This window comes from Jaculus jaculus, chromosome 11 (genome assembly GCF_020740685.1).
Source record: "Jaculus jaculus isolate mJacJac1 chromosome 11, mJacJac1.mat.Y.cur, whole genome shotgun sequence".
Lineage (NCBI taxonomy): Eukaryota > Metazoa > Chordata > Mammalia > Rodentia > Dipodidae > Jaculus > Jaculus jaculus.
In genome coordinates, this window is record NC_059112.1 from 1,305,280 (window position 1) to 1,325,829 (window position 20,550).

At 43.1% G+C, this 20,550-nt stretch overlaps 1 protein-coding gene across 5 annotated transcripts in view; it reads left to right on the forward strand.

Annotated features, from left to right (window-relative positions):
- The window catches only part of G3bp2 (G3BP stress granule assembly factor 2), an 84,896-nt gene that overhangs the window by 37,445 nt on the left and 26,901 nt on the right, over positions 1-20,550 (forward strand). For 2 of the 5 annotated variants that reach the window (XM_004664878.3, XM_004664879.3), the window contains exon 1: positions 13,979-14,177. The exons of 2 other annotated variants lie outside the window; for them this stretch is intronic. The gene's annotated coding sequence lies outside the window, so the exon portion shown is untranslated. Of the gene's footprint in view, positions 1-13,978; positions 14,178-14,353; positions 14,399-20,550 lie in introns of those variants that run through there. One more of the 5 variants, XM_045161569.1, reaches the window with a different exon arrangement.

The following is a 20,550-nucleotide window of genomic DNA, read 5'->3' on the forward strand; positions in this document are numbered from 1 at the left end:
GCCCTAGACTGTGCAGGGGGCACTATAGATCAGTCTTGGTCAGACACGAGTTCCATTCCTGCCAAGAATTCATTCTTATGCCAAGGCAAGGTGGCATGTGGGGTGGTATCTCCTGGTTATCTCTGGGCCTCAATTTCTAACTGAAACTGCCTAAAAGAAGCTAGCTTTCTCCTGTCCTCCTTCATTAAGATTACAGATGTATGCCATCTTGGCTTTATGTAGTGCTGGGACTCAAACTCATGCCTCATGCACGCTATGCAAGCACTTTATCAACTGTGCTACACCTCCAGCCCTTTTCTAGAATTAATATACAGGGGGAATGCATGAAAAAACTTGTTTAAGGGCTAGAGAGATGGCTCGGTGGTTAAGGCGTTTGCCTGCAAAAGCTAACAACCCTAGTTTGTTTCCCCAGTATCCACATAAAGCCAGATGCACAAAGTGGCACGTGTATCTGGAGTTCATTTGTAGCAGCTAGAGGCCCAGCATGCCCATCTTCCCTCCCTCCCTCCCTCTCTCTTTTTTTTCTCTCTCTTTGTCTCAGTCTCTCTCTGCTTGAAAATAAATAAGTAAAAGTATTATTATTGTCTAAGTGTTACTTCCATCTTTTCCCAGGCTTGGCACTGTTGTAGGTCTTGGCCTGATCTGTAGCAGTCCTTGGGGTTGTCGGCACATCACTGCTGCTGCTGCTGGGCAGTGATCACCTGCCTGAGTACTTCCTCGTGGCTCAGTCTTGTTACTTCAAGACAGCTCAGGAGACTGGTGATGTAGCACTTTTTTAGCTTGAGAGAGGATTGGGTTAGAGTCTCATCACCAGAAAACAAATAACCAAAGCCAACCCCTCAGATCAAGTGCCATCCCTTCCAGGAACTGTGAACTTCTAGATGGATGTAATCACTGCTTCTCTCTGTTCTCACCCTGTATAACTTAAACTTTATCATGCTATAGTAATATAAAAATTCTTGCTGGGTGTGTTGGTGCATGCCTTTAATCCCAGTAGGCAGAGGCAGAGATAGAAGGTGTCACTATGAGTTCGAGGCCAGCCTGGGACCACAGAGTGAGTTCCATGTCAGCCTGGATTAGAATGAGACTACCTCAAAGCAAATTAAAACAAAACAAAAGAAGTTACAAAGAACTGTGTAGTGATATCCTTTGCAACTTTCACCTCCCTCTACCAATACTGTCTTCCTTCATAATTAAAATGATCAAAATGGGGAAATAGGGGCTGGAGAGATGGCTTAGCAGTTAAACGCTTGCCTGTGAAGCCTAAGGACCCCAGTTCGAGGCTCAATTCCCCAGCACCCACGTTAGCCAGATGCACACGGGGGCGCATGGGTCTGGAGATCGTTTGCAGTGGCTGGAAGCCCTGGCGCACCCATTCTCTCTCTCTCTCTCTCTGCCTCTTTCTGTCCTGTCACTCTCAAATAAATAAATTTTTTAAAATGCGGAAATAGTTTCACCATCCTATAGTTATGGTAACACAAAACTGTAAACATGGTTTTGTTTTATCCTTCAGACTGATTCTCATGTATCTTAGAGCTGTCCTCAAACCTACTGTCTAGTTGAAAATGACCTTGAACTGAATCTCCTGCCAAGTGCTGGGCATGTGCTTATGCCCAGTTTATGCCATGGTAGAGAATGAACCTTGGGCTTTGTGCAGGCTAGGCAAGAGCTCTACCAATCAAACTATATCCTCAGCCCTTAAACATGACCTTTTTTTCTTTTTGGTTTTTTGAGGTAGGCTTTCACTCTAGCTCAGGCTGACCTGGAATTCACTATGTAGTCTCAGGGTGGCCTCGAACTCGTGGTGATCCTCCTACCTCTGCCTCCCAAGTGCTGCAGTGCTGGGATTAAAGACATGTGCCACCATGCCCGGCTAAACATGACCTTTTAATAACAATAGCATTGTATATTATAAAGTCTTCATTGCAGTGAATACCTCATCATTGCCTGAATATACATAGAAAAATACCTGGTTTAGATTATTGGTTCTTTGGTCTTGATCTAGCCCAAGCTGACCTGGAACTCACTTTGTATCCCAAGCCGGACTTGAACTAATGGTGATCTTCTACCTCAGCCTCCCCAGTGCTAGGATTATAGTCATGCATTTCTATGCTTGGTGATCATTTGTTCTTAACCTTTTGTGTCATAGGCCCATTTTAGAAGATAATGAAATGTGGACTCCTTCTGCAGTATATACTCTTTCCACATATACAAAATGTTTATGGTTTTACAAACAGCCTAAACTTGTCTCCCAAAATGTACATAGACTTCAGGTTTTAAAACATCTGGTTTAGGGGCTGGAGATTGCTCAGCAGTTAAAGGCATTTGCTTGCAAAGCCTGATGATCTCGGTTCAGTTCCCCAGTACTCATGTAAAGCCAGATGCACAAAGTGGTGCATGCATCTGGAATTTGTTTGCAGTGGCAGGAAGCCCTGGTGTGCCCATACTCACTCACTCTGTTTCTATCTGTCTTGCTGTCAGATAATTTTTAAAAATCTGGTTTAAACAACAGTTATAGAAGTACTTTTTTTCTGAGGTAGGGTGTCACTCTGGTCCAGGCTGAACTGGAATTAACTATGTAGTCTCAGGGTGGCCTCATGGCAATCCTTCTACCTCTGCCTCCCGAGTGCTGTGATTAAAGGCGTGTGCCACCAGGCCAGCAGAAATTCCTTTTTTTTTAAATTGTTTTTTGTTTAATTTTATTTATTTATTTAAGAGCAGCAGACAGATAGAGAGAGAAAGAGTCAGAGAGAGAGAATGGGTGTGCCAGGGCCTCCAGCCACTGCAAATGAACTCCAGATGAGTGTGCCACCTTGTGCTTCTGGCTTACATGGGTACTGGGGAATTGAGCCTCGAACAGGCGTCCTTTGGCTTCACAGGCAAGCGCTTAATTGCTAAGCCATCTCTCCAGCCCCAGAATACTTTTATTTAAGTAAATCTATAAATACTTTATATATTTTTACTAATAAATGTTTTTGAATGCCTTTTAAAAAATCTTTTAAAGATATTTATTTATTTATTTATTGGAGAGAGACAGGGGCAGATAGAGAATGGGGGCTCCGTGGCCTCCAGCTACCACAAACTCCAGATGCTCACGCCACCTTATACATCTGAGGAATCGAACCTGAGTCCTTAGGCTTTGCAGGCAAGTGTCTGAACTGCTAAGCCATCTCTCAAGCCCTTTATGTTTTGTTTTTATTTTAATTTTTTTTTTTTTGAGATAAAGTCTTACTGTACTCCTGGAACTCAGTCTGTGGTCCAGACTTGCTTTGAACTCATGGAGATTCTTACCTCAGCCTCCTGAGTCCTGGGATTGTAGACATGAGCCTGGATTGAGATAGGAAGCACTCAATTGCTATTTTTCCTTATAGAAAAGTCTCCTTTTTCACCCTGCTTTCTTACTACTTGTTTCCTTGAGGGGGATGGGATTACCTATAGCTCTTCATTGCTTAGGGGAGGAGAACAAAAACAATATTGAAAAAGAATTCCCATAAACCTTTGCTTCCAACATTATTGCCCTTATGAGCACATTTTACCCAGTCCTGCTTAGGCTTCAGTTAGTAACTTTCAGTTCTGTTTCTTTTTCCAGGTCACCAAGAACTTGGGTAACTTGGGCTCATGTTGCACAGTTAGATATAGTAAAGAGACTGGGAACTCCTGTTGCTTCTGAATAAGCTGCCAATAGGCCGGGTCATTTACAGCCTGGAATCACAGGAGTTGCATGAGTCAGCCAGGCAGAGGTCAAAGTGGTAGGCTGGAGGCAGAAGGTAATAGATCATTTTAAAAGGCAGGTTTGGGCTTGCTTTTTTTTTTTTTTAAGAAAAATATTTAATATTTATCTATTTATTAGAGAGAGAGAGGCAGATAGAGATAGAATGAGAGAATGGGCATGCCAGGGCCTCTAGCCACTCACTGCAAACGAATTCCAGATGCATGTACCACCTTGTGCATCTGGTTTATGTGGGTCCTGGGGAATTGAACCATGGTCCTTTGACTTTGCAGGCAAGTGCCTTAATTGCTAAGCCATTTCTCCAGTCCCAAAGGCAGGCTTTGGTCTAACCAGAGAGGGCACATCTTGATTTGGGGAAAGATTCCTGCCTTAGTCTTAATCTCTTCCATGCATACTGTGTAGTTAAATATCAGAACGCTGTTGTGCTATCTTGAGCCATAGCCCAGAGATCAGGTAGCCCAGCTCTCTAAGGGAGCAGTTACCTTGGGAAGGCGTGGCTGGAGATAGGGCTGAGGTTGCCCCATGAAGGGTGCTGGGCTGTTTTACTCCAAACTGGCCATGGTACCTTTACTGTATCCATCAGCTGCATGATTTTGTGTGTGTGTGTGTGAGTGTGTGTGTGTGTTGCCTTTACTATGTCATCAGCTGCATGCTTTGTGTGTGTGTGTGTGTGTGAGCCAGCCTGGTTCTAGTACTCAGGAGGAAAAGGATATAGTTTCTTCAAAAAAAATTTTTTTCCCACACATTTCTTTTCCTCCTCCTTTTGATTTTCACTCTAATACAAAGACAGTTCATGGTTTCTACACTCTGCTCAACAACCAATTATTTGATCCAAGAAGAGAATGGGGACTTGGACAGGCAGATGAGAGACCTGGGCCAGCTGTCTATGACTTTATGAAGCACTGTGTTGGGGTACCCTGGTGTTTCTGTTTCTCTCTCTCTTTTTCTCAGAAATGGAATTTTGCTATATTGCTCAGGCTGTCCCTAAAGTTCTGGATTCATGTGATCCTCTAGCCTCAGCCTCCCAAGTACTAGAACCATGGGCTCATGTTTCCATTGGTTGCCTCATTGTTACCATAGGAACCACACACACAGATGCACACTTCACCAGAAACTGCTAAATGCTGTAAACAGTCTTTATAGCTACCCACAACTGGGCTGTTTATCCTTGAGAAAGTCGGGGGTTCGTGATACGAGCTTATCTGATGAGTGTTTCAAAACTAGTGAAGAAAATGGGATTTGATCTATGTTTCACAGTTCTATATTCTACTTCTAGTGAGAATTGGCTCCTCTGCTCTAAATTCTCTCAGTACACTCTCCCTCCTTCTCATAGAGAAACCTGGATCAGGGACACTCTTATTTTTTTAAAGATTTTATTTTAATTAATTTAGTTATTAGAGACAGAGAGAAGGAGAGAGAGAAAGGGAGAGGGAGAATGAATGGTCAGGCTAGGGCCTCTAGCCACTGCAAACGAACTCTAGATGCATGTGCCACCATGTGCATCGGGCTTATGTGGGACCTGGAGAATCGAACCTGGGTTCTTAGGCTTTACAGGCATGTGTCTTAACTGCTAAGCCGTCTCTCCAGCCCTGACACTCTCTTTTTTTTTTTTAAGTTATTTATTTATTTTAAACAGAGAATGAGGCAGATATAGAGAGACAATAGGTGTGCTAGGGCCTGTAGCCATTGCAAATGAACTTGACACACGCACCACTTTGTGCATCCAGCTTTACATGGGTATTGGGGAATCGAAATGGGTTCTTTGGCTTTGCAGGCAAATGCCTGAACCACTAAGCCACCTCTCCAGCCCTCAGGGACACTCTTTAACAGTAACTTAATTCATGGAGACTGATTAAGGAACCACCAAAATCCTATCCCACAAAGTGAGATAATGCATTCCCAGTAAACAAAATACCTGCTGACCAAGTCCCCATAGTGCTAGAAGAAAGAGCTGGATAACCTGAAGGCATCTTGTATCTGGACTGCAAGGCTTGAAGAATTAAATACATCCTGCAGCTTAGTGGTGTCAAGAGTAATCTTGTCTGCCAAATATAGTCCACCCTGGACTGTGAGATGAATGCTGGTGGCATTTCTGCCCTTCCCAAAGTCATTTTCTGGACTCGAGGCAACTAAGGCCAGGTAACTCTTTTCCTTATGTCACCATCTTCAATTATACTTGTAAGATTATCTCATGGATCACTCCGCCTGGGGTGATTTTAGCTGTTCTCTAAGCTTCTTGAGTACAGCATAGAATCCACTAGAATTTCACTCATTTCCATGAGTTACTTTCATTGTCCCATGTAATCTAATTCATTGTAGGCTGGTTTTTGGTTATGATTTACTCTGAATTCTGAAGAATGGATAAAATGGGTGTGTGACCAAAATGCTTTGTGCATTTTTTCTGGATGTATGATGTATCTCACACACAATAATCAAATGTAGAGAAAAAAAAACACCCTTTTAGACTAATCTGTCTAGCCTTTCCAAGAGATGAGATTGCAGGGAGAAATTCAAAGTAAATTTTGCTCAAAGGCTGTGGGCAGTTCTTTATTTTATGGTAGTACCTAGTGTTTCTAAACTGGCCAGTTAGTTTTGGGTAGCTTGCCGACTTAAAGAATGTTTACGAAACTAAAATGAGATACTGTATTCAGAAGTGGTTTGAAAATTGTCAAATGAGCAGGGTGTGGTTGGCACACCCCTTTAATCCTGGTATTTGGAAGGCAGAGCTAGCAGGATCTCTGTAAATTCAAGGCCAGCCTGGAAACTAGAGAGTGAGTTCCAGGTCAGCCTGGGCTACAGTGACATTCTTCCTGGGGCAGGGGGACAACAACAACAACAAAAGAAATTGTCAAATGAGGGCTGGATAGATGGCTTAGCAGTTAAGATGTTTGGTTGCAAAGCCAAAGGATCCTGGTTCGATTCTTCAGGACCCATGTAAGCCAGATGCACAAGAGGGCACTTGCATCTGGAGTTCGTTTTCAGTGGCTGGAGCCCTGGTGTGCCCATTCTGTCTCTCTCTCTGCCTCTTTCTCTCTCAAATAAATAAATAAAAATAAATTGTCAAATGCCATAGCAATGTAAATTATCTCAGTGAAATGGTGGGCAGTGAGCAAAGACTCAGCTGAAAGCAATTGATCCCTCCACTTCTTTAGAGACCATATGTTAAGTGTCAGTGTGTATTGAGCACTGTTTTTAAAAGTCCTGGATGTTTCTGATCCTCACAGTATCCTTTATATATGTGAAACACTGAAGCACAGAAAAGCTCAGCATCATGCCTAAATTTATACACCTGAATTGATAGACCAGCTACGAGATGAATCTGAGATTCAGATTCAGTAAAACTGCAGTGAATAGACATACACAGAATATCCCTTCAATGCTTGCATTTGACTACTTGTAGTGCCTAGTCATCATAAACTTTTTCTTGGGTGTGTGTATGTGTGTTATGTGCACATGTATATGCACCTGTGAGCCCTGTGTGTGTGTGTGTGGAGGCCCTAGGAGAACATCAGGTGGCCACAATCACTCATCTGTGTCTTTCCTTGAGATGGAGTCTCTTGGAACATGGAGCTGTAGTTTTCATGAGCCCCAGCCATTCTCTGCCCACAGGACTCGGGGGTTATAGATGTGTGAGGCAACCCTAGCTGTTTATGTGGGCCTGGGGAATCATGCTATCTCAGGCCCTAATGCTTGTGGCAAGAGCTCTTACTCACTGAGCCATCTCCCCTCCACCATAAACATTTTATATGGGGAGAGCAATCCCTGAACACCCATGGAGTCATCTCTCTCCTACCCACTTCAACAAAGTGGCAGTAATGGATGTGGTTGGTATTTTTAAGAGTCAATAAAGTTGAAAATTGTCAGCTAGACCTGGTGGTGTACGCCTTTAATCCCAGGAGTGGGGAGGCAGATGTAGAAGGATCACTGTGAAGTTTTAGGCCAGCCTGGTATTATAGAGTAAATTCCAGGTCAGCCTGAGCTAGAGTGAGACCCTTCCTTGAAAAAAAAATGTCAAATGGAGAGTAGAGGAAGAGCTTTGTAAATTAAAATGTTGGATAAGTACTTTATGATGAAATTTATAGTAAAAATCAAGAGTTAGATAATACAATTTTAGTAATTTTATTCTTAATTCACTTGTTAATAGTAATTGTATCTGATTTTGAGGGGGGTTCAAGGTAGGGTCTCACTCTAGCTCAGGCTGACCTGGAATTCACTATGTAGTCCCATGGTGGCCTTGAACTCATGGCGACCCTCCTGCCTCTGCCAAGTGCTGGGATTAAAGGTGTGCGCCACCATGCCTGGCTTGTATCTTATCTTTTAAAATATATTTTTATTTGCAAGCAGAAAGAGAGAGAGAGAGAGAGAGAGAGAGAGAGTAAAGAAGAAAGGAAGGAAGGAAGGAAGAAAGAGAGGGAGGGAGGGAAAGGGCATGTCAGGGCCTCCAGCCACTACAGGTGAATTTCAGATACATGTGTCACTGCGTCTGGCTTTACATAGCTACTGAAGAATCAAACCTGGGTTGTCAGGCAAGCGACTTAGCCACTGAACCACCTCTCCAGACCATCTTATTATTTATTTATTTGTTTATTTATTGGTTTTTCGAGATAAGGTTTTACTCTAGTCTAGGCTGACCTTGAATTCACTCTGTATTCTCAGGGTGGCCTCGAACTCACAGTGATCCTCCTACTTCTGCCTCCCTAGGGCTGCAATTAAAGGTGTGCACCAACACACCCTGCCAAAAGTATTCTTATTTAAATTTATAGCTTTTGATGTAGATATGTCAAGTACATGGGTCATAGTTTATTTAATCATCGCTGTTGGATATTTTAGCTGCCTCAAGTTTTAAATTTATGACTGGGCCGGGCATGTGGTACATGTCTTTAATCCCATCACTTGAGAAGGTGAAATAGGAGGATCTCCATGAGTTCGAGGCCACCCCGAGACTACAGAGTGAATTCCAGGTCAGCCTGGGCCAGAGTGAAAACATACCTCAAAAAACTAAAACAAACAAAAAAAAAACCCTATTTTTATTTATTTACTTGAGAGAGAGGGAGGGAGAATATGGGCAGGCCAGGGCCTCCAGCCACTGCAAATGAACTTCAGATGCATGTGCTACCTTGTGCATCTGGCTTACATGGTCCTGGGGAATTGAACCTGGGTCCTTTGGCCTTGCAAGCAAGTGCCTTAATCACTAAGCCATCTCTCCAATTGCTTTTGGAAAAATTGTTTACACACTTTTGTGTTTGTGTGTGGGTGTGCCAGGGTCTCTTATCACTGCAAATATGCCACACTCCTGTGCCATGTTTGTATGTCCAGCTTTATGTGGATGTTGGGGACCTGAAATTCACTATGTAGTCTCAGGAGTGGCTTTAAACTCACAGAAATCCTTCTACCTCAGCTTCCTACGTACTGGGCTTAAAGGCGTGCACTACAATGACTGGCTGATTTGCTTTTTTGAATGGATGAATTAATCTCAATAGAAATTTACAAAGGCACCTCTTTCACAGATTGGATATTTTCATTTAATAATATTTGCTGGTTTATGGTCTGAAATTGTTTTGGAATTATCTCCTGTAGGATTAACTAATACTGTATCTGTCCTTTTTACTGTAAATTGGAGATCCTTTACATAGATGGTTAGGTTTTTATGTTGATTTTCATTGTTTTTTTTAGTCCCATGGCCCAGATTTATGTCAAAAATACAAATATATAGCTTATCTTTATTTAATTACATTCTAATTTTCTAATTTATTTTACTGTCTTAAGGTAACATTTAACCATTGAAAAAGGAAGAGGATTTAATGAATTAGTGAAATATGATGCCCACATTATACTTAAGGGAAATAGATATCCACCAAAACATGTTTATCTCATTCCCCTATACCCATGTAAATCCAGATGCACAAAGTGGTTCATGTACCTAGAGTTCTTTTGTAGCAATACGAAGCCCTTGGCCTTGTTCATACTCTCTCTTTCTCTCTCCCCTTGCAAATAAAATATTTAAAAATCTATATGAAATGCTGGTGATGTAACTCATTTGGCAGAATGCTTGCTTCAAGTACAAGAGGGCCCTGAGTAAGAAGAGAAGTGTTTGGGCTGGAGAGATGGCTTAGTGGTTAAGCGCTTGCCTGTGAAGCCTAAGGACCCCGGTTCGAGGCTCCCCAGGTCCCACGTTAGCCAGATGCACAAGGGGCGCACGCATCTGGAGTTCATTTGCAGAGGCTGGAAGCCCTGGCACGCCCATTCTCTCTCTCCCTCTTTCTCTCTGTGTCTGTCGCTCTCAAATAAATAAATAAATAAAATTTAAAAAAATTCTTAAAAAAAAGAAGTGTTAGTAATAGGTTTAATAGGTTAAAGATTAAGTAGGCTGGTGGGCCATGGTAAGGCTTTGAAATTTAGTGTTCGCCTTTGGGAGGTTTAGGGACTGTCATCTGATGTGTAGTTGTAAAGGATCTGGCTTTTGTGAGGAGGAGCTATTATGGAATAAAAGAGGAAGCAACACAACCAAATAGAAAACTGCTGCCTTGAGCAGTGGTGGCTTGAGCTTCTATAATAGCAGTAACAGCAATGTGTAATCCAAAGCAGTGAAGGTAGAGGAAGCACAACTGGCTGTATTTTGATAAAGGAGAGGAGTCAAGAGTGATTCAGTTTTTTTGGCCTGAGCCACTGAATGACTATCATTCACACTGGCCTTCCTGCCTAGTCTGTGAGGACAAGGGTTGCTTTATAGAAGTTATTTTGAATGACAGGCCACTGCAATCATGCTGGAAAGGTGAAATGGGCTGACCCTGGGTACAGACTACCAGTATGGAGAGCTGTAGAGGGCACAGACTTAGAAGACATTACTGAAATTGGAAATAACTGAATCTTTTTTCTCCAGTAACCACTTGTTGGTATATATCCTGACACAATATATAGCCTTAGAAGGAAGAATGTTTCTTATAGTTTTTAAGGAATATTAAAGGAGGACAAACAGGATTGAGTCAGATACCATACATGGTCTCAAAACCTAACACAACTACTGTCTGGTCCTCAGCAGACAAAAGTTTGCCAAACTCTGCCCTAACAGAGTGAATCTTCAAGTATGGTTTCTGGAGCAGCAGTAGCATCTATCCTCTGAGAACTTGTGAGAAACACAGACTTTCAGGCCTAGCAAAGACCTGCTGAATCAAAAATTGTGGGGCTGGAGAGATGGCTTAGCAGTTAAGGCGTTTGCCAGCAAAGCCAAAGGACCTCAGTTCTGTTCCCCAGGACCCACATAAGCCAGATGCACAAGGTGGCACATGCGTCTGGAGTTTGTTTGCAGTGGCTGGAGGCCCTGGCGTGCTCATTTTCTCTCCCTCCCTCTCTCTGTCTGCCTCTTTCTCTCACACTGTCTCAAATAAATAAATAAGATGGGCATGGTGGCGCACACATTTAATCCCAGCACTTGGGAGACAGAGATAGGAGGATTGCTGTGAGTTCGAGGCCACCCTGAGACTACATGGTGATTCTAGGTCAGCCTGAGCTAGAGTGAGACCCTACTTCAAAACAAACAAACAAACAAACAAAATCTTGGGAGGCTAGTTGTTCTGATTCACAGTAAGGTATGAGAACCACACTCAGAAAACTTCTGTTTGTTCATCAGGCTACATGATAAAGAATAGGTATGACAACACTTGCACATCAATGGAAAAATTACGGATTAGCAGCAAAGATAACCTTTGGTATCTCATGCAATGGCATTATTTCATATAGCTTGTAACTAAGGACATGGATCATGGAGGCAGACTGCTTGTGCTTGAAAGGAGCAATAGCTATTTGTTTGATAGGGCCTTGCCATTTAGCTCTGACTTATACATACAGTAGGCTGGCCTTGAACTTTTGGGGCTCTTTTTGCCTTTGTCCCCCAAGTACTGGGAGTAAAACACTGTATGCAGCTCAAATGTAAAATCTGTGTGTCCTTGGGTTAGTTACTTGACTTCCTAAGGCTCAATTTTCTCATTTGTAAAGTTTCCATAAAAATAGTAACAGAGCTGGGCGTGGTGGCGCATGCCTTTAATCCCAGCACTCGGGAGGCAGAGGTAGGAGAATCGCCATGAGTTCAAGACCACCCTGAGACTCCATCGCGAATTCCAGGTCAGCCTGGGCTAGAGTGAGACCCTACCTCGAAAAACAAAACAAAACCAAAAAAATAGTAACAGATGGGCTAGAGAGATGGCTCAGCTGTTAAGGAGCTTGCCTGCAAAGCCTAGCAACCAGGGTTCAGTTTCTCAGTACCCACGTAAAGCCAGATACACAAAGTACACATGTATCTGGATTTTGCTTGTGGTGGCTGGAGGCCCTGCTGCACCCATTCTCTCTCCCCCCATTCTGCATGCAAATAAGTAAATGAATAAAATATTAAGCCAGGTAGGAGGATCACCATGAGTTTGAGGTCACCCTGAGGTACATAGTGAATTCCAGGTCAGTCTAGGCTAGAGCAAGAGACCCTACCTTGAAAAATCCAGAAAAAAAAAAATAGTAATGAGGGGGCTGAAGAGATGGCTCAGCAGTTAAAGGAGTTTGCTTGCAAAGCTCGAAGGCCTGGTTTTGATTTCCCAGTACACACGTAAAGTCAGATGCACAAAGTAGTGCATGCATATGGAGTTTGTTTACAGGCCTGCTCACAGTCACTTTCTCTCTCTCTTAAAAAAAGATTGAAAAAAAAATAACAAGGGCTAGGAGTGGTTGGTGCACGCCTTTAATCCCAGCACTTGGGAAGCAAAGTTAGGAGATCACTGAGTTCAAGGCCAGCCTGGAACTATAGAGTAAGTTCCAGGTTAGCCTGGACTAGAGTGAGACCTTACCTCAAAAAAAAAAAAAAAAAAAAAAGTAACGCCTTTTTTGGGTTATGAGAGTAAATGATTCTATAAAGTAATTTTGTATATAAGCATTGTGTTTAAAAGACAATCTGCATGTATTATGCTTTAAGGAAAACCATCTCTGTTTCATTTCATGAAAGTGATGGCTGCCTCTGCAAATAATTCTAACGCAATCCAAGGTAAATCCAGTGTAAATTTCAAGGGGCCAAATGTTGTCATTGCCTTTCTGAATTTTTTTTACTTTCCTTAAAAAAAAAAAAAAGTTAAAATATGCAGACTGTGGGATGTAATTGACGAAATATATTTATTTCGTGTTTGGTTTATAAGTGTTAATAAACGTGCTGGGGTTTTTTCTTTCCTAATTGCCCTTCCATTCACCATTTCATGAAATCTTCAGTTCAAAATTCTTCTATCTTGATACTGAGAAAATTTCCAGACCTAAGGGACAAAGTAACACCTTGTGTACCAAACTTTTCCAGGGAATATTTGTAAATGCTTAGTGCACAATTAGATACAATGGGGGAAAAAGGCCACATAAGTCATATATATAGATACAGATAAACAGTCCTTTCATATTTTTCCTTATCCCAAGGCCTAGCATTCAGTCGGCCTAATATAAATTGCTTTTGAAGTAGTAGGATGACTACGACCTTGGTGAGGCTTAAAAATCTCCATTTTCGGGCTGGAGAGATGGCTTAGCAGTTAAGCGCTTGCCTGTGAAGCCTAAGGACCCTGGTTTGACGCTGGATTCCCCAGGGCCCACGTTAGTTAGATGCACAAGGGGGCGCACGCGACTGGAGTTTTTTAGCAGTGACTGGAAGCCCTGGCGCGCCCATTCTCTCTCTCTCTCTCTGTCGCTCTCAAATAAAAAAAATAAAAATAAAAAAATTTTTAAAATATCTCCATTTTCTATAGTGGGTCAATAAACAATATAGATGAGGTTAACATGCAAGCAGCTGGCTGCATCTTGAATCCTCTCTAGCGCAGCAACCTGCGAGCACCTAGTTCGGAAGAGATGACTATGTCCTCCTGCTTAACATTAATCAGGGCTCCAGTTACAGCAGTGTATGGAGCACAGCGAGCGCCGCGCGAACTCGCTTTCCTGTTCGCGCCACCTGCAAGAAGGGCGGCGGGGCTAGAGCCTCCCTCGGGGCAAGAGAAGGGCAGCCTCCTTATGACGTCAAATCAGCGGACTCTCGCCCGGGCTTTCAGGCCGGTTCCTGCTCCCAGGCTTTGGGGACGCGGGCGCAGCGGCGTACTGCGCGTGCTCCGCCGAGGGGCGGAGAAGCTTGGGTCCGTCTAGCGAAAGACATGTCTGATTGGCTGGCGCTGTGCTGGGGGGTTCCCCAGCCCTTTCGGCAGGGGTAAAACAATAAGAGGGGGCGGTGGCAAAGGGGGCGGGACGTCCGTGTTCCTCGTAGCTCGTTGCAGCTCTCGGCGCCCGGGAAGCGGTGGCTGCAAGGGGAGCGAGTCCGCGGCTCTCCAGATCCCCGGGGCTTAGCGGAGGGAGGCGGCGGCGAGCGAGGCGAACGCGCTGCAGCCGATCCTCGGCTACTCTCCGACTGACCTCCGCGCGACGTACTCGCCGCTGTTGTTGGTTGGAGGTGTGTACGGGGGCCGGGAGGGGAGGTCGGTGTGGTGGTCGGGAGGGGACATTTCGTATGCGCTCCGCGGCTCGCGGCAACCGTCCGGTGCGTGCGCCCGAGGGCCGGCGGCGCTGCGGCAGGCGGGCGGGTGCGGAGGGAGGGAGGGAGGGACAGACATTGTTCTTGCCGGCTGCCTACGCCACCGTGCGTGCGTGAGAGACGCGGAGCTTTCCTCCAAGGTGAGCGGGGGGGGCGCTGCGTGGGAGGGAGACCGGCTCTGAGGGCACAGGTGGGGCCGAGATGGGGCGAGGGCCGCGGCGGCTCCAGATGGCGCGCCGAGGGAAGCGTGGCCGGGCCGTGGACTCTGCACAGGGCCTTGGAGCCGGGGAGCCCCGAGCCGCCGGGCTTCCGAGCGAGGACGCGGGGCCGCCCCACCCGTGGGGGAGGGGAGCGACGCCGATGCGAAAGTAGCGGCCTCGGGGCACCATTTCTGTGCCGGAAGTGAGTCCGGGCCCTGTCCCCGCGGGGCCGAACGTGTTCGCACCCCGGGACTGTAACGTGCGCCCTCTGCACCCCGTTTCTGCTGGCCATCTCCTATTCCCTAGGAAGGGTATTTGGGTGCTTTGGGTTTCTCTCTTGGCTCACTTGTATTGTTTTTGGTATGGATGGTGTAGATTCTGTTACTCGAATCTAAACAAATCAAGATTTTCTTCCTTTAAAAACAAACCACGTGCACCAAAGGTGGGGTAGAAAAATTGTTCCCTTTTTTCCCCCCATTGAAGAATTGAGCCGTGAACTTGGAGTAAGAGTCTGAGTTTCAGGTTCAAGGCACCATGCTTGTGCATTGTCAAGTTTCCTGGATTTAGTTAAGGGAGCCCACTACACCAGAGTGGATGAGGGTAATTTCGGGTCCAGCTCCATATTTGGCACTTAATGCAGTCCTAGACTTGTGAGCCAAAGTTTATAAGTAAACATTTGGTCTTGCAAAATCTATTGGTTCCTTTGATACAAGACTTCTGGTCTTAACAGATGACGTTTGTACCTTAGGGCTGAATTTTATGTGTCATTTTTTTGGGGGGGGGCGACATTACCCACCTTTTCCTTAAATTTTTAGGATTACTCGTATATCCTTGTGCTATAATCTAATCTCAACATTTTGTTTTCATTCTGAAAAATTAATCAAACGGAATTGGCAGCGAGCGTAAGGACCTCAAATAGGTTTCAGAGTTTGCCCGGTTCTGCCTGCTGTGGTTCATGTTGAATGTTAGTGATGGTGGACAGGCATCAGGAGTGGAGTGCTGGCTGTTGGAAGGAGTAGATAAGGAACAAAAGTTATTTGGTAATTTAAATAACTTGGGTTAAGATCAGAATTTTTTTAAAGAACCATGAAAGCACCTAGGTGTAGGAACCAATAGCTGCACATGAGGGAGTAGATGGATAATTGTCCAGTTCCATATTTGGTAGCTCTAGGCACATAAACCTAGGGCCAGTATAATACCTACACTGTCGAATTTAGCTGTTAACTTAGCAGCTAAGTAGTTGAACTGTCAGGTAAATTTGGTTTGAAGAAAGTGTTGGTCTGTTGGTACCAAGAAATATTTGTTAGCTAGATTTAATTTCCAGTAGATTAAAAAAATTGAGTATCAGTTCTGGAAGCTTACAAATACTAATCTTTAGATTCACAGCTTTTTTTTTGGGGGGGGGGGGTTCTTGTTGTAGCCCAGGCTGGCCTCAAACTCACAGCCAGAATTCTACCTTGGCCTGAGTGCTGGGATTAAAGGTAGGCACAACTACATCTTCCTTCTTCCTTTCAAGGATATTTTTTCCTAGTCTTAACAGGCCCCCCCCCCCCCCCCCCCCCGTAAGTTCTCGTTGTAACCCAGGCTGAACTGGAATTCACTATGTAGATTCAAAGTGGTCTCGAACTCGGGAAATCCATCTACCTCTGACTCCTGAATGCTGCTGGGATTAAAGGCATGCACCACCACACTCTGAACAGCTTTTTATGTTGCAGAATATATGATTGCAAATTATTTCTAAATTGCTTTAGGAAAGACTTTCCAGCTGTTGTTGAATGGGTAAAAAGATCATGACCTAATTACTCTTCACTGGTAGACATTTGTTTAATGATATTTCTTCTCAAACCTGTGGTAATAGAATCAGTTTCTTGTGCCTTGGCTTGTTTTGGTACAATTTGTGGATATTTCATATCCCGTTTTGGTATCATTGTAAAGTGGAGGGATGACTTTTCTTTCTTTGGGGGGGGGGGTCGCGGCTTGAGGTAGGGTCTCGCTCTAGCCCAGGTAGTTTCAGGGTAGCCTTGAACTCAGGGCTCTCCTCCTCCTACCTCTGCCTCCTGAGTGCTGGGATCATAGACGTGTGCCACCACATCTGGCTGAGGGATGACTTATGCATAACTATCTGTTGCTTCCCTCAGCACTTTAAAATAAGCTAGAAGTTGGACCTCTTTTATTTTAAATTTTATTATTGGCAGGAATTTGCTATAAAATTCAGCCAACCTCAAACTCACTGTTCCCAGGCTGGCTTTGATGGCCTAATGGTAATCCTCCTTCCTCATCCTCCTGAATGCTGGGATAGGTGTATACTACTATACCTTCCTTAAAAGTTGAACTTTAGAAGATATTTAAACTTTTTGATTCTTTGAATGGTCTTCCAAAAAGAAGTTTTTCTTAATCAGGTACACATAATGAAAACATCATTGTAGACAGGAGACTTGATTCAAATTGTTTTATAATTGTAACTGAGGGACCTGAATCTCCTTGTTCTCTAAATGTTGGTTTCTTTCTCTAAGTGAAGCTAATACTTTCCCCTGTGTCAGGGAGATAAAGGCTACTTGTTGTGGGACAGCATTTATAGTTTTTGTGGCTTCTTGAGGTAGGTTCTCTCTTTTTATTTTAAATTTTTTTTTATTTTTATTTGACAGCGAAAGGGGGAGAGAGAGAGAGAATGGGTGCTCTGGGGCCTCCAGATGCATGTGCCCCCTTTTTGCATCTGGCTAACGTGGGTCCTAGGGAATCGAACCTGGGTCCTTTGGCTTTATAGGCAAACACCTTAACCGTTAAGCCAGCCCTCACAGCCATCTTTATAATGCTGTCCACTCAGAAGTATGAAAACATAGCAAATAATTATAAATGCGGACATTCTAGTCCACATAGTCAAATTGCAGCCAATGTTACAAATCTCTCCTTTGAAAACAGGTATAGTCCAGAAATTAGTATTTGAGCTGAACATTGTTACTCAAGCCTGTAATCCCAGCATTCAGGAGGTTGGAGCAGGAAGACTCAAGGCCAGCATGGGCTAGAGTGAGACACTGTCTCCCTCCTCCAAAAAAAATTGATTTATAAGTACAGAGATGAAATAACTGTTTTGTAGTTTCTGATAATCATCTTACAGATGTGTCACTGATTGAAATATGGTTCTAGAATAAAGGATCAAAAGTATAGAAGAATGGGGCCTGGAGAGATGGCTTCATAGGTAAAATGCTTGCACAGCAAGCATGACACCTGAATTTCAAACCCCCCAGCACCACATGAAGCTGAATTCCAGCCCTCCTACTATAGTGGGAGATGGAGACAGGAGAAGTAATCCTGAAGCTCATAGGCCAGCATGAAGAAATCCTGCCTCAAACAAGTGGGACCTCCACATACATCCATGGCATGCATATGCTCACACTGACTCATGAAAACTGGACTGGAGATGTAGCTTAGTTGTATAGCACTTGCCTAGTGTGTGAGGCCTTGGGTTCTATCCCCCAGCATTGTAAAGGGGAAAATAGAAGTAAAAAGGTGTTTTTGTTGTTGTTTGTTTTTTGAGGTAGGGTCTCAAACTAGCCCAGGGCTGGCCTGAAACTCAGGTGATCCTCCTACCTTGGCCTCCACCATGCCTGGCAAGATTTTTTTTTGACAGTCAGTAATCCAGACTGGTCTGGAACTCACAGCCATCTAACTGCCTCCCAAGTGCTGGGATTATAAGTGAAAATAACAATGCTTAGCTTAATACTGTACTAAGAAAGTATAGTGATTTGATATATATATGTGTGTGTATATATAAATGTATGCATATATATACACACACACATAAATCTTTTTTATCGTTTAATTGAGACAGAGGGAGAAAGAATGAGAATGGGCATGCCAGGACCTTCAGCCACTGTAAACGAACAACAAACACATGTATCACCTTGTGCATCTAGCTTACATGGGTCCTTGGCAAATGCCTTAATTTCCAAGCCATCTCTCTAGCCCATGATGATATATTTCTAACAAAGTAATACTTAATAGCTAAAGTTTAAGTGCTTAAAATAATCACTAATTGAGGATAACACTGAAGATGTTCACTTGGGGAACATGCTGGAATTAAAAGTAATCATCTGTGTACAGAAGAATAATCAAGAAAAATGGGAGATCTAGCTCAGCAGTATCTTGCCTAGCATGCATGAAGCCCTGGATTTGATTCCTGATGCCAAAAAAAAAAAAAAAAAAAAAAATTACTATGCAGATCCTGAGAAACATTTTCCAATATTTCCAAATGATAAACTGAAATATTAGTGATGCAAGTCCTTTAGATACTTCTAAAGACTATACAACCATAAAAAAAATGGACAGAACAATACAAAATTTTACAACTAAGGTAGGAGTTCAGTAATATAAAGGCAATGTACACAATGTGGGCAAGAAAAAGTAATCAATTTAAATCTACCGACAGGGAAGTAGTTATCAGAATAGATTACAATAGAAAACACAAAATACCCGAAAGCAACATAATTTCAGATTCTACCAATTCTCATTAATTTCAAGGATACCTGAAATTTGATTACTCCATGTACTTATTACCATGCAGTGATAAAATGGCTGTATCATCAGAAAATCTAATTTTAATTGTTAACTACAAATACCTTACATATGTGGTTTATAACCACAATAATTGCAAGTTTCAGGTTTCAGAACATTCCAACTAGATATTACTGTTTTCATTTTTATTAACCCAGTAGGTTAAGAAATAATGTCTTTAAGCTGGGCATGGTGGCACATGCCTTTAAACCCAACACTGGGGAAGCAGAGGTAGGAGGAGTGCAGTGAGTTCAAGGCCACCCTGAGACTACATAGTGAGTTTCAGGACAGCCTGGGCTAGAGTGAGGACATACCTCAAAAAACAACAAAAAATCTCTTTGAGTAAATTGTTGCCTTTTTTTCTTTTCTTCAAGGTAGGGTCTCATTCTGTCCTTGAACTCAGTGATCTTTCTGCCTCCCAGCTAAATTGTTACCTTTTGAACTATTAATATTGCTTCCTTTCCCTTTTGAGAGAGGGTCTCCTCTGCAACCCAGGCAGGCCTCAAACTCTTCTCCCTCCACCCCTTGAGTGCTAGCATTAAACGCATCTACCACCACATCCAACTTGACTGAATATTGTACCATGTTTCTCTTACAGATAGGCAGTGGATCCATTGTAAATGTGAACAGCTGACATAAAGAAGCATTGTATGAATAATAAAATCCATTCTTGTGTACAGTTGAATAACTTTGGACAAACCTTGCCATCATGAGACCAACACAATCAGGCTAGACCATGCATGTTCTCTTCACTCTTAGAACTTCACATAATGCCTTTTCATAGTCCTTGACTTCCCTCTGCCTTCAACTCCTGATCTGTCTAAAGTCTTGGTTTATATCATGGAGTCTCATGATATTAGCCTTTTGTGCTTTCTGTAGTATAGAAAAATAGAACAAACCTTTGAAGTAATCATGTTACATGCACCAGTAATTCCTTATTGTTTCATAATACTTGACTTTGATAGGGATTTGTCAACAGTTCATTCATTCACCTGGCTAGTGAATATTTGTATTGTTTCCAGTTGTACAGTGTTTGTTAATAAGCTACTGCTGTGAGCAACATAATGATCTTTGGATGTAATGCCTTCATTTGTCTTGAATAGATACATTGATGTGGAATTACTGGGTAATGTGTTGTGTGTATGTTTAGTTTTATGAGAAAATGGGGCTGAGAATAGTACTCAGTAGTAGACCACTTATCTAGCAGGTGCAAGTCCCTATATTAGCATTGCAAAAATAACAAAAAGCTCTTGTTATACTGTTTTTTCTTTTTGTCTTTACTTCTTTCCTACTATTCTCTCTATCCTTGGCAGCTGGTAATGTTTTTAGATTTTTTAGGGCTAGAGATGGCTCACCTGTTAAAGAGACTTCCTGTGCAAGCACGAAGGCCTGACAAGCTGTAGTACCAACATAAACAGTTCTGTGGCCACATGTGCCTGTAACTACAGTTCCGTAAGGGAGCACAGACCCAGAAACGAGAATGAAGCTTCCTAAGAAACACCAAGTTCCAGGATGAGTAAGAGACTGCAGCTCAAATAAGA